Source organism: Canis lupus, chromosome 12, assembly GCF_048164855.1.
Source record: "Canis lupus baileyi chromosome 12, mCanLup2.hap1, whole genome shotgun sequence".
Taxonomy (NCBI): Eukaryota; Metazoa; Chordata; class Mammalia; order Carnivora; family Canidae; genus Canis; species Canis lupus.
Window position 1 is genome coordinate 44,353,000 of NC_132849.1, and position 8,795 is coordinate 44,361,794.

The following is an 8,795-nucleotide window of genomic DNA, read 5'->3' on the forward strand; positions in this document are numbered from 1 at the left end:
ACAACTCCGAACTTTCCAAGCCATGGCAGGCTTTTGCCACCTCTGGATTCCTGGATTTGGGCTCATAGTCAAGCCATTGTATGATTCAGCTAAAGGTCCTGATGAAGAACCTTTACTCTGTACTAAATCCCAGCGGATGGCTTTCAGAACCTTAAAAACTAAGCTCCTATCAGTCCCAGCCTTGGATCTACCAAATTTAGAAAAACCTTTCACTTTATATAGGGCAGAGAAACAGGGCCAAGCTTTGGGAGTTCTTACCCAAATATTAGGAAATGAAACAAGACCAGCGGGCTATTTTTCTAAGCCACCTGACAATATAGCCCAAGTGTGGCCGGCTCACCTCTGAGCAGTGGCTGCAACTGCCTTCCTGACAGAGGAAGCTTCAAAACTTACTATGGGACAGTCCCTAACTGTGATGACCTCACACCAGGTCCAAAATGTTTTAGAGTCTAAAGACCATCAATGGATAACAGGGGTGGGGGTGGAGTGTGTGGAGGGCAAATTACTAAATACGAGGCTATGCTTTTAAACACACCTAAAGTGGTTCTTAATATCTGCCAGATTTAGGGGCACCTGGGTGGCTCAGTCGGTTAAGCACCTGCCTTTGGCTCAGGTCATGATCCCAGAGTCCTGGGATGGAGCCCTGAATCCAGCTCTCTGCTCAGCAGGGAGCAGAGCTCTCCTTCTGCTCCTCCCCGCTGCTCATGCACTCTCTCAAATAAATAAATAAAATCTTAAAAAATAAAAATAAAAAAATATCAGACCCAGCTACCCTTATGCTTGGAACTGGCCATCATACTTCTTTTAATTACTTCATTTTTTAAAAATGATTTATTTATCTATTCATGATAGACATAGAGAGAGAGAGGCAGAGACACAGGCAGAGGAAGAAGCAGGCTCCACGCAGGGAGCCCAACGCGGGACTTGATCCCGGGACTCCAGGATCCCGCCCCGGGCCAAAGGCAGGCGCTAAACCATTGAGCCACCCAGGGATCCCCCTGGCCATCATACTTCTATAGAACATAACTGTTCAGAGATTATTGATCTTGTTTATTCTAGCCCATCACACTTAAAAAGATTCTCCTATTGATATCACAGATGACAGCTGGTTTACTGATGGCAGTAGTTTCATGGAAAAGGGGATAAGAAAAGCTTGGTATACAATAGTCAGTCTAACTCAGACTATTGAAGCTAAAGCTCTTCCAGCAAATGCATCTTCCCTGAAAGCAGAGTTAACAGCTCTCACTTGTGCTTTACAATTGGCAAAGGGCCTCAGAATCAATATCTATCCTGACTCTAAATATGCCTTCCTAGTCCTACATGTGCATGGGTCAATCTGGAAAGAGAGGGGGCTATTATAAAGTCATAACTCTCCCCTTAAATATGGGCCTAAAATAGTAGATTTCTTATGGGCTGTACATGAACCCAACAAGGTGGCTGTAATTCATCTCAGGAGACATCAAAAGGACAGGGCCATAGAATCTAAAGAGAATAACCTCACAGACTATGCAGTGAGGCAGGCTGCTCAAAGCCTGCATATACTGAGTCTCATACCAGTCTTGACACCAATAAAAGATACATCCCCAGTCTATTCAGATCAAGAGACCTGAGTAGCCCTGGAATGGGGATTTTCAAAAAAAAAAAAAAAATGCACAGGACTGGTTTATAAATGATAGAGGAAAAATCTTTATACCTGAAGGTACCCAATGGAAACATAGGCAGCGCATGCACCAGACTACTCATTTGGATAAAAAGGCCCTGGAATAAAGCATTAAAAACCCCCTCAATGGGAGTGACTAGGTGGCTTAGTAGTTGTGTGTCTGCCTGGCCCTGGGATCAAGTCCTTGGTCAGACTCCCCACAGGGAGACTGCTTCTCCGTCTGCCTATGTCTCTGCCTCCCTCTCTGTGTCTCTCATGAACAAATAAATAAAATCTTTAAAAAAACAAACAAACAAACAACCCTTCATTGAATTAACTTAATCACTACCAGAGGGTGCTATTCACATACCTCCCCCACTTTTAAGGCTAATCCAAAGGTGGGGGACATATCCTGGGGAGTACTGGAAATTAGATTTTATGCAAATGTCATCATGTAACAGATATAAATACTTACTGGTTTATGTAGACACTTTTTACTGGATGGATGGAGACTTTCCCTTGTAGAACAGAAAAGGCCACTGAGGTAACAAAGACTTTGCTAAGGGAAATTGTCCCTAGATTGGGACTCCCTTGGTCCCTACAAAGTGACAACAGACCATCTTTTATTGCACAAATAACTCAGCAAATAGCTCGGGCCTTAAAAATTAATTACTATTGGGAGACAAACCAAGGAAACACACTGAAGATTGCTGGAGGGGAGGAGGGTGGAGGGAGTAACTGGGTGATGGGCATTAAGGAGGGCACTTCAGGTAATGAGCACTGGGTGTTACATGCAACTGATGATTTGCTAAACTCTACCTCTGAAACTAATATACACTGTATGTTAATTGATTTTAAATAAAAATTTTTTTTAATTTTTATTTATTTATGATAGTCACACACAGAGAGAGAGAGAGGCAGAGACACAGGCAGAGGGAGAAGCAGGCTCCATGCACCGGGAGCCCGACGTGGGATTCGATCCCGGTTCTCCAGGATCGCGCCCTGGGCCAAAGGCAGGCGCCAAACCGCTGCGCCACCCAGGGATCCCTAAATAAAAAAAATTAATTACTATTGACATTCGGCCTGGCACCTACAATCCTCTGTAAAGGTGGAAAAGGCTAACCACATCTTAAAGCAGCATCTTACCAACTAAGCATTTAGACTTAAGAAAACTGGATTACTCTTTTACTGGCTTCTCCAAATGAGGATTGCCTCCAAACAACCAACAGGGTTAAGTCCCTTTAAGTTATCATGTGGAAAACCTTTTTTCATTGCAGACCTGTCAATAGATGGAGAGACTATAATGCTCTATTAAATTATTCACTTGAGGCCGAGTTAATTCATAAATCTCTAAATGAATATGCAAACCATATCCTCCTTCAACCTGATCTGACAGTCACTAGCAACCCACCCCGTGTAAACCCTGGAGACATGGTTTATTTAAAGGATTGAAAGTCTGATACAGCAGGGGATTTAATTCCAAGACAGAAGGGTCCCACCAGGTCATATTATGTACTCCCTCTAAGTAAAATTAGAGGGATGCTCTTTATAGGCTCCTATATCTAGAATAAAAACCTGTATCCCCTTCACAGGAAACCAATGAGCAGACTAATGTGTCTTCTTATTCCTGTGAACCATGGAAGATCTCAAATTTCTCTCCAAACCACAATAAAGAACTGGAGAAAAATTTTAGTTCACTATCAAAGGTCTTTTTTATTCAGAGGTCTCTATCTTATTATAATACTAACCTTTTTCTGTTATCTTTTCTGGTGTCTCCCTGGCTGGTGCCAAGATTCTTTCATTACCCTAACTTCCAGATGAACATCAAGGGGGTTCATATATGTTGTCTACCTTAGATTGGCTGCCTCTGCCTTTGGTAACTCCTAGATATAAATTCCCCAGCTGACCAATTTTGACCCAAAGGTATGGACATCTCTATGCCTTTGTCCAGCAGGAAGAAGTTAGAGAAGATGAGGCCTCCCACACTCAACGATCTTAAAGATTTAAGGGTCAAAATTGTTGAGGGTGGGGGGGGGGGATAATGTGGGAAACAAAGGAGAAGGAAATGTATATAAAATTAAATGTCCTTAAAACCTGCAGCCCATTGACAAATAGTTGAGATAGGCAGATCACAACATTTCCTCCAGGAACCCAAGTCTTCTCTAACATATGAAAGTCCTTTTGGAACTTCCTTTATCTTTAAAGGAAGTATACCCCACCCCACCCCAAGGTATATAATCAGTTGCTCCTCACAATCTCAGGGCAGCAGGAGGCAGCAACGGCAGCAGCTCTTTCTGTCCACGGGTCCTATTCCTGTGCTTTAATAAAACCACCTCTATGCACCAAAGACATCTCAAGAATTTTTTCTTGGCCGGTGGCTCTTGACCCCACCAACACACCAGCATTCAAAACACTACATCAAAAATCACATCAAGGGGCATCTGGGTGGCTCAGTGGTTGAGTGTCTGTCTTTGGCTCAGGGCATGATCTGAGGGTCCTGGGATCGAGTCCCGTATTGGGCTCCCCTCTGCCTATGCCTCTGCCTCTCTCTGTGTGACTCTCATGAATAAATAAAATCTTAAAAAAAAAAAATCACATCAAGCTGAAGCCTGGGAGAGTGTAGGAATGAGTGCAGAGGGACAAAGGAGGGCACCTTGGGACACTTGGGGCAGGGGAGCTGGGGAGGGGAGGCTGCCAAGGGTAGGGAGAGGCCCAACCTGAGGGGCTGTGGCAGAAAGGGGAGCTCCAGCTTCAGGGTCTTCAGAGTCTCGCTGTTAGGAGCTCCAACCCCAACGCTGAGTGAGTCTTGGCTGCCTTGCCTGTAACGGGGTGCTGACGGTACCCTTCTCTCAAGGTGAGTTCAAGGATGGCCGGCACAGCACCTGCAGTGGGAGACACCCCAGAATGAGACTGGTGTGCGGCGAGCAGTTGCAGGAAAGGGAGAAGGTGGAGGTCCGCTTGCCGGCTCAGGAGTAGCGCTGGGTGGAGGCCAGGGGAAGCCTGGCAGGGAGAGGAGGGGGCCCAGGCAGGTGGACAGGGGCTAAGAGGAGGACTGGCAGGATCCGAGAAGGTTTCTTCCAGCTTCAGGACATAGCCCCGGCCAAGTTTGTAGATGAGGAGAAATGTCCCATGAAGGGCAAGCAGCTGAAAGCAGAGGGGTGATGGGGGTGTAGGATTGGAAAAGGTGGGTCCTGGGGGAAGGGAGAGGGAAGGGAGAGGGCATTGAGAACACAGAGGAATCTGGGGGCCACCCTGCCAAGGAGAAAATACCTGACATGGCAATGTATGGAGGACAGCCTCAGTCTGGGGAGGGCTGGGGTCCCAGAGCCCCTAGGCCAGGACAGCCCTGGCCCTCCATCCCCACCCACACTGCAGGGGGCCGCTTCCATTGTGGTCAGCACTGGCTCCTTGGGATTCGGAGAGAAAGTGCTTGTGGAATCCTCAGAGCTGCTTGATACAAAGGCCTTGGGGACTGGGCCCTGCCGGGGGTCTGTGCAGAACTAACACCGCATGCAGCGATGCCCTCACTTTGGAGAGGCACTCAAGCTCCCTGGGCTCCCATTTACCCATCCGTAACATGGGGTCAATCTCACCTGTCCACTTCCTGGCATGCCCCTGGGGAGATATGCAAAAGCCTTTTGTAAATCGTAAAGAATTATATAATTCCAGAGATTATGACTGATGTCATCATGGCTCCTAGGGGAAATGGGTTCTTTCTCCACTGGCTTCTTTCTCAGAAAGGTTTGTAGAAATTGTTTTGATGTGCTGTGATCTCCTTGGCAGAAAAGCCCCGAATAAATTCAAGATGTCACGGCAGATTCGTCTCTCTGCTGTGGAACTGAGGGTGACCAATTTTACTCAATAGCTTGTGACAACCTTTCGGAATTGCTTAAACCCCTGAGCCCCACCGCGTCCTGGCCCCCGAGACTGCTGTCCCCCGAGCCATCCTCACGTAGCCCAGGGCTAGCTGGGAAGACCTTTCCAAGGCCAACACTCTGTTTCGTGGCTGTGCTCCTTGCTTGGTGATGTGGAGAACAGAGGCAAAAGGAAATGTAGACAAAATGAAATTTCTTTACAACTTACAGCCCATTGACAAATACTTGAGACAGGCAGAGTATGGCATTCCTCCAGGAACCCCCGACACTCTTAATGCTAATGCTTTGCTAGAGGCAGAAAAACCTTAGTTTGACCATAGCTAGGCCTCTGGGATCCTGTAAGTCTTCTTTGATGTATGGAAATCTTTTTGGAAACTTCCTTTGTCTGTCACTCCACAACTTAAAAGTATACAACCAATGGCTCCTCACAATCCCAGTGCAGCTCTTTCTGCCCATGGGTCCTGTCCCTGTGCTTTAATAAAACCACCTTTTTTGGGGCACCTGGGTGGCTCAGTCAGTTAAGCGTCTGCCTTTTGCTCAGGTCATGATCATGGAGTCCTACATCGGGCTTCCTGCTCATCGGGGAGTTTGCTTTTCCCTCTGATCCTCCCCCCTCATTCTCTCTCTCTCTCAAATAAATAAATAAAATCCAAAAAAAAAATTAAAAATAAAATTTAAAAAACCCAACCTTTTTTGCACCAAAAACATCTCAAGAATTCTTTTTTGACCATTCACGCCTGGACCCCACATCACATCAGTTGGAAGCAGAGTGTCCACTCCTGGTGCTGGTCGTTCCAGTGATTTGGGTCTGTCTACTGCTCAAGCTCCCTTTCTGCTGCGGCTCCTCAGCCTCCCTGAACGCATGGCTGTGGAACCATAAGGATAATAGCAGCTGCCACTTTGGGGTGGCAGGTGTGTCCCCCACACCAATGTGTTCGGCCCTCACAATATCCAGTGAGAAGTTTCTCCTACCCCTAGATGCTGACTATGTGGCTTAGAGGAAATGAGCAACTTGCCTGCATCACTGAGCTACAGTCAGAGTTGGGGTTCAGACCTGAGGCTGTCCCACACCAGGCTTACTTTCCTTCCTACTGGTAACGGACTACCTGGTATGGAAGATGGAGATCCTGACACCTCTCAGACCTGTCAGGAGGAATAGGTGCATATCTGCTCACATGAAAGCCCTTGGAACATAGAAGATTCCTTATCAATATGGTCTTTCTTTTTATGTTTTATTTATTTGTTTTTGTATATTTTTTATTGGAGTTCGATTTGCCAACATATAGCATAACACTCAGTGCTCATCCCGTCAAGTTCTCCCCTCAGTGCCCGTCACCCAGTCACCTCAACCCCCACCCCCCGCCCACCTCCCTTTCCACCACCCCTTGTTCGTTTCCCAGAGTTAGGAGTCTCTCATGTTCTGTCTCCCTCCCTGATATTTCCCACTCATTTTCTCTCCTTTCCCCTTTATTCCCTTTCACTATTTTTTATACTCCCCAAATGAATGAGCATATAATGTTTGTCCTTTTACGATTGACTTATTTCAATCAGCATAATACCCTCCAGTTCCATCCACATTGAAGCAGATGGTGGGTATTTGTCATTTCTAATGGCTGAGGAATATTCCATTGTATACATAGACCACAGCTTCTTTATCCATTCATCTTTTGACGGACACGGAGGCCCCTTCCACAGTTTGGCTATTGTGGACATTGCTGCTAGAAACATCGGGGTGCAGGTGTCTTAGTCTTTCACTGCATCTGTATCTTTGGGGTAAATCCCCAGCAACACAATTGCTGGGTCATAGAGTAGCTCTATTTTTAACTCTTTGAGGAATCTCCACAGTTTTCCAGAGTGGCTGTAGCAGTTCACATTCCCACCAACAGTGCAAGAGGGTTCCCCTTTCTCCACATCCTCTCCAACATTTGTGGTTTCCTGTCTTGTTAATTTTCACCATTCTTACTGGTGTGAGGTGGTATCTCATTGTGGTTTTGATGTTCTTTCTTTTTATAATCATTTTTTTAATTTATTTTTTTAAAGATTTATTTATTTTCAAGAATAAAGATTTATTTATTTATTTTCAAGAAAAAGTGCTCTGTGTGCACAAGCAGGGGGAGGGGCAGAGAGAGAGAGAGAGAGAGAGAGAGAGAATCTCAATCTGATTTCTTGCTGAGTGCAGAGCCCTACATGGGGCTTGATCCCACAGTCCTGGGATCATGAACTGAGCTGAAACCAAGAGTCGGACGCTCGACAGACTGAGCCACGCAGGCGCCCTTTTACAATCATTTTCTATTTTTTTAAAAGATTTTATTTATTCATGAGAGACAGAGAGAGAGAGAGAGAGGCAGAGACACAGGCAGAGGGAGAAGCAGGCTCCACACAGGGAGCCTGATGTGGGACTCGATCCTGGGACTCTAGAATCACGCCCTGGGCTGAAGGCAGGTGCTAAACCACTGAGACACCCAGGGATTCCCTACAATCATTTTCTAATTTAAATGCCTGTATAGATGTTGCCTGTGTGGTGGTCTAATCTGGTTTATTTTCCTTCAGATTTCTTGCTGGGCCCATGGCCTGCTGTTCTTGCCACCTGAGAAGGTGGGCATGAGCTGTGAGGTTGCAGGCCTCTCTTCCTACCATGAATCCTACAGTTCCTCCTACTCAAGATTCTCTGCCTGGGGGTTCCAGTGGAAAAGGCCCCAGATGAGCCTGGGACTCCCTCCCAACACATAGGGATCCATTCCTTCTACTTAGGACACACTGCTTCTACTGCTGCTCTGAATAGCTCATGCCACATGTCTGCCGAGATGACAATTTGCCTTCTCACACCACACCTTCTCCAGAGTGGGCCCAAGACCTCTTTCCTTTTTTTTTTTTAATTAATTTTTTATTCATGAGAGACACAGAGACATAAGCAGAGGGAGAAGCAGGCTCCCTGTAGATAGCCTGACATGGGACTTGATTCCAGGACCCCTGGATCATGACCTGAGCCAAAAGCACTCAACCACTGAGCCACCCAGACATCCTCTACGGCCCTTTCCATTGTCACAGCTGGCTTGTCTTTTTGTGGAAACCCTTGTAACAGCAAGATCTGGGTGGTACCCGAGGGCTGGATTCGGGTGCCAGGGCTGACATAAAAATTCCACAGATTGGGGGCACCTGGCTGGCTCAGTAGATAGAGCATGTGACTTGATCTTGAGGTTGTGAGTTCAAGTCCCACACTGGTGTAGCAATTACTTAAAAAAAATTATTTAAAAAAACCAACAAAGACGAAGTACCATAGA

At 46.2% G+C, this 8,795-nt stretch overlaps 1 long non-coding RNA gene across 1 annotated transcript in view; it reads left to right on the forward strand.

The window, feature by feature from the left end:
- The window catches only part of LOC140601598 (uncharacterized), a 33,522-nt gene that overhangs the window by 9,126 nt on the left and 15,601 nt on the right, over positions 1–8,795 (forward strand). The window lies entirely within an intron of this gene.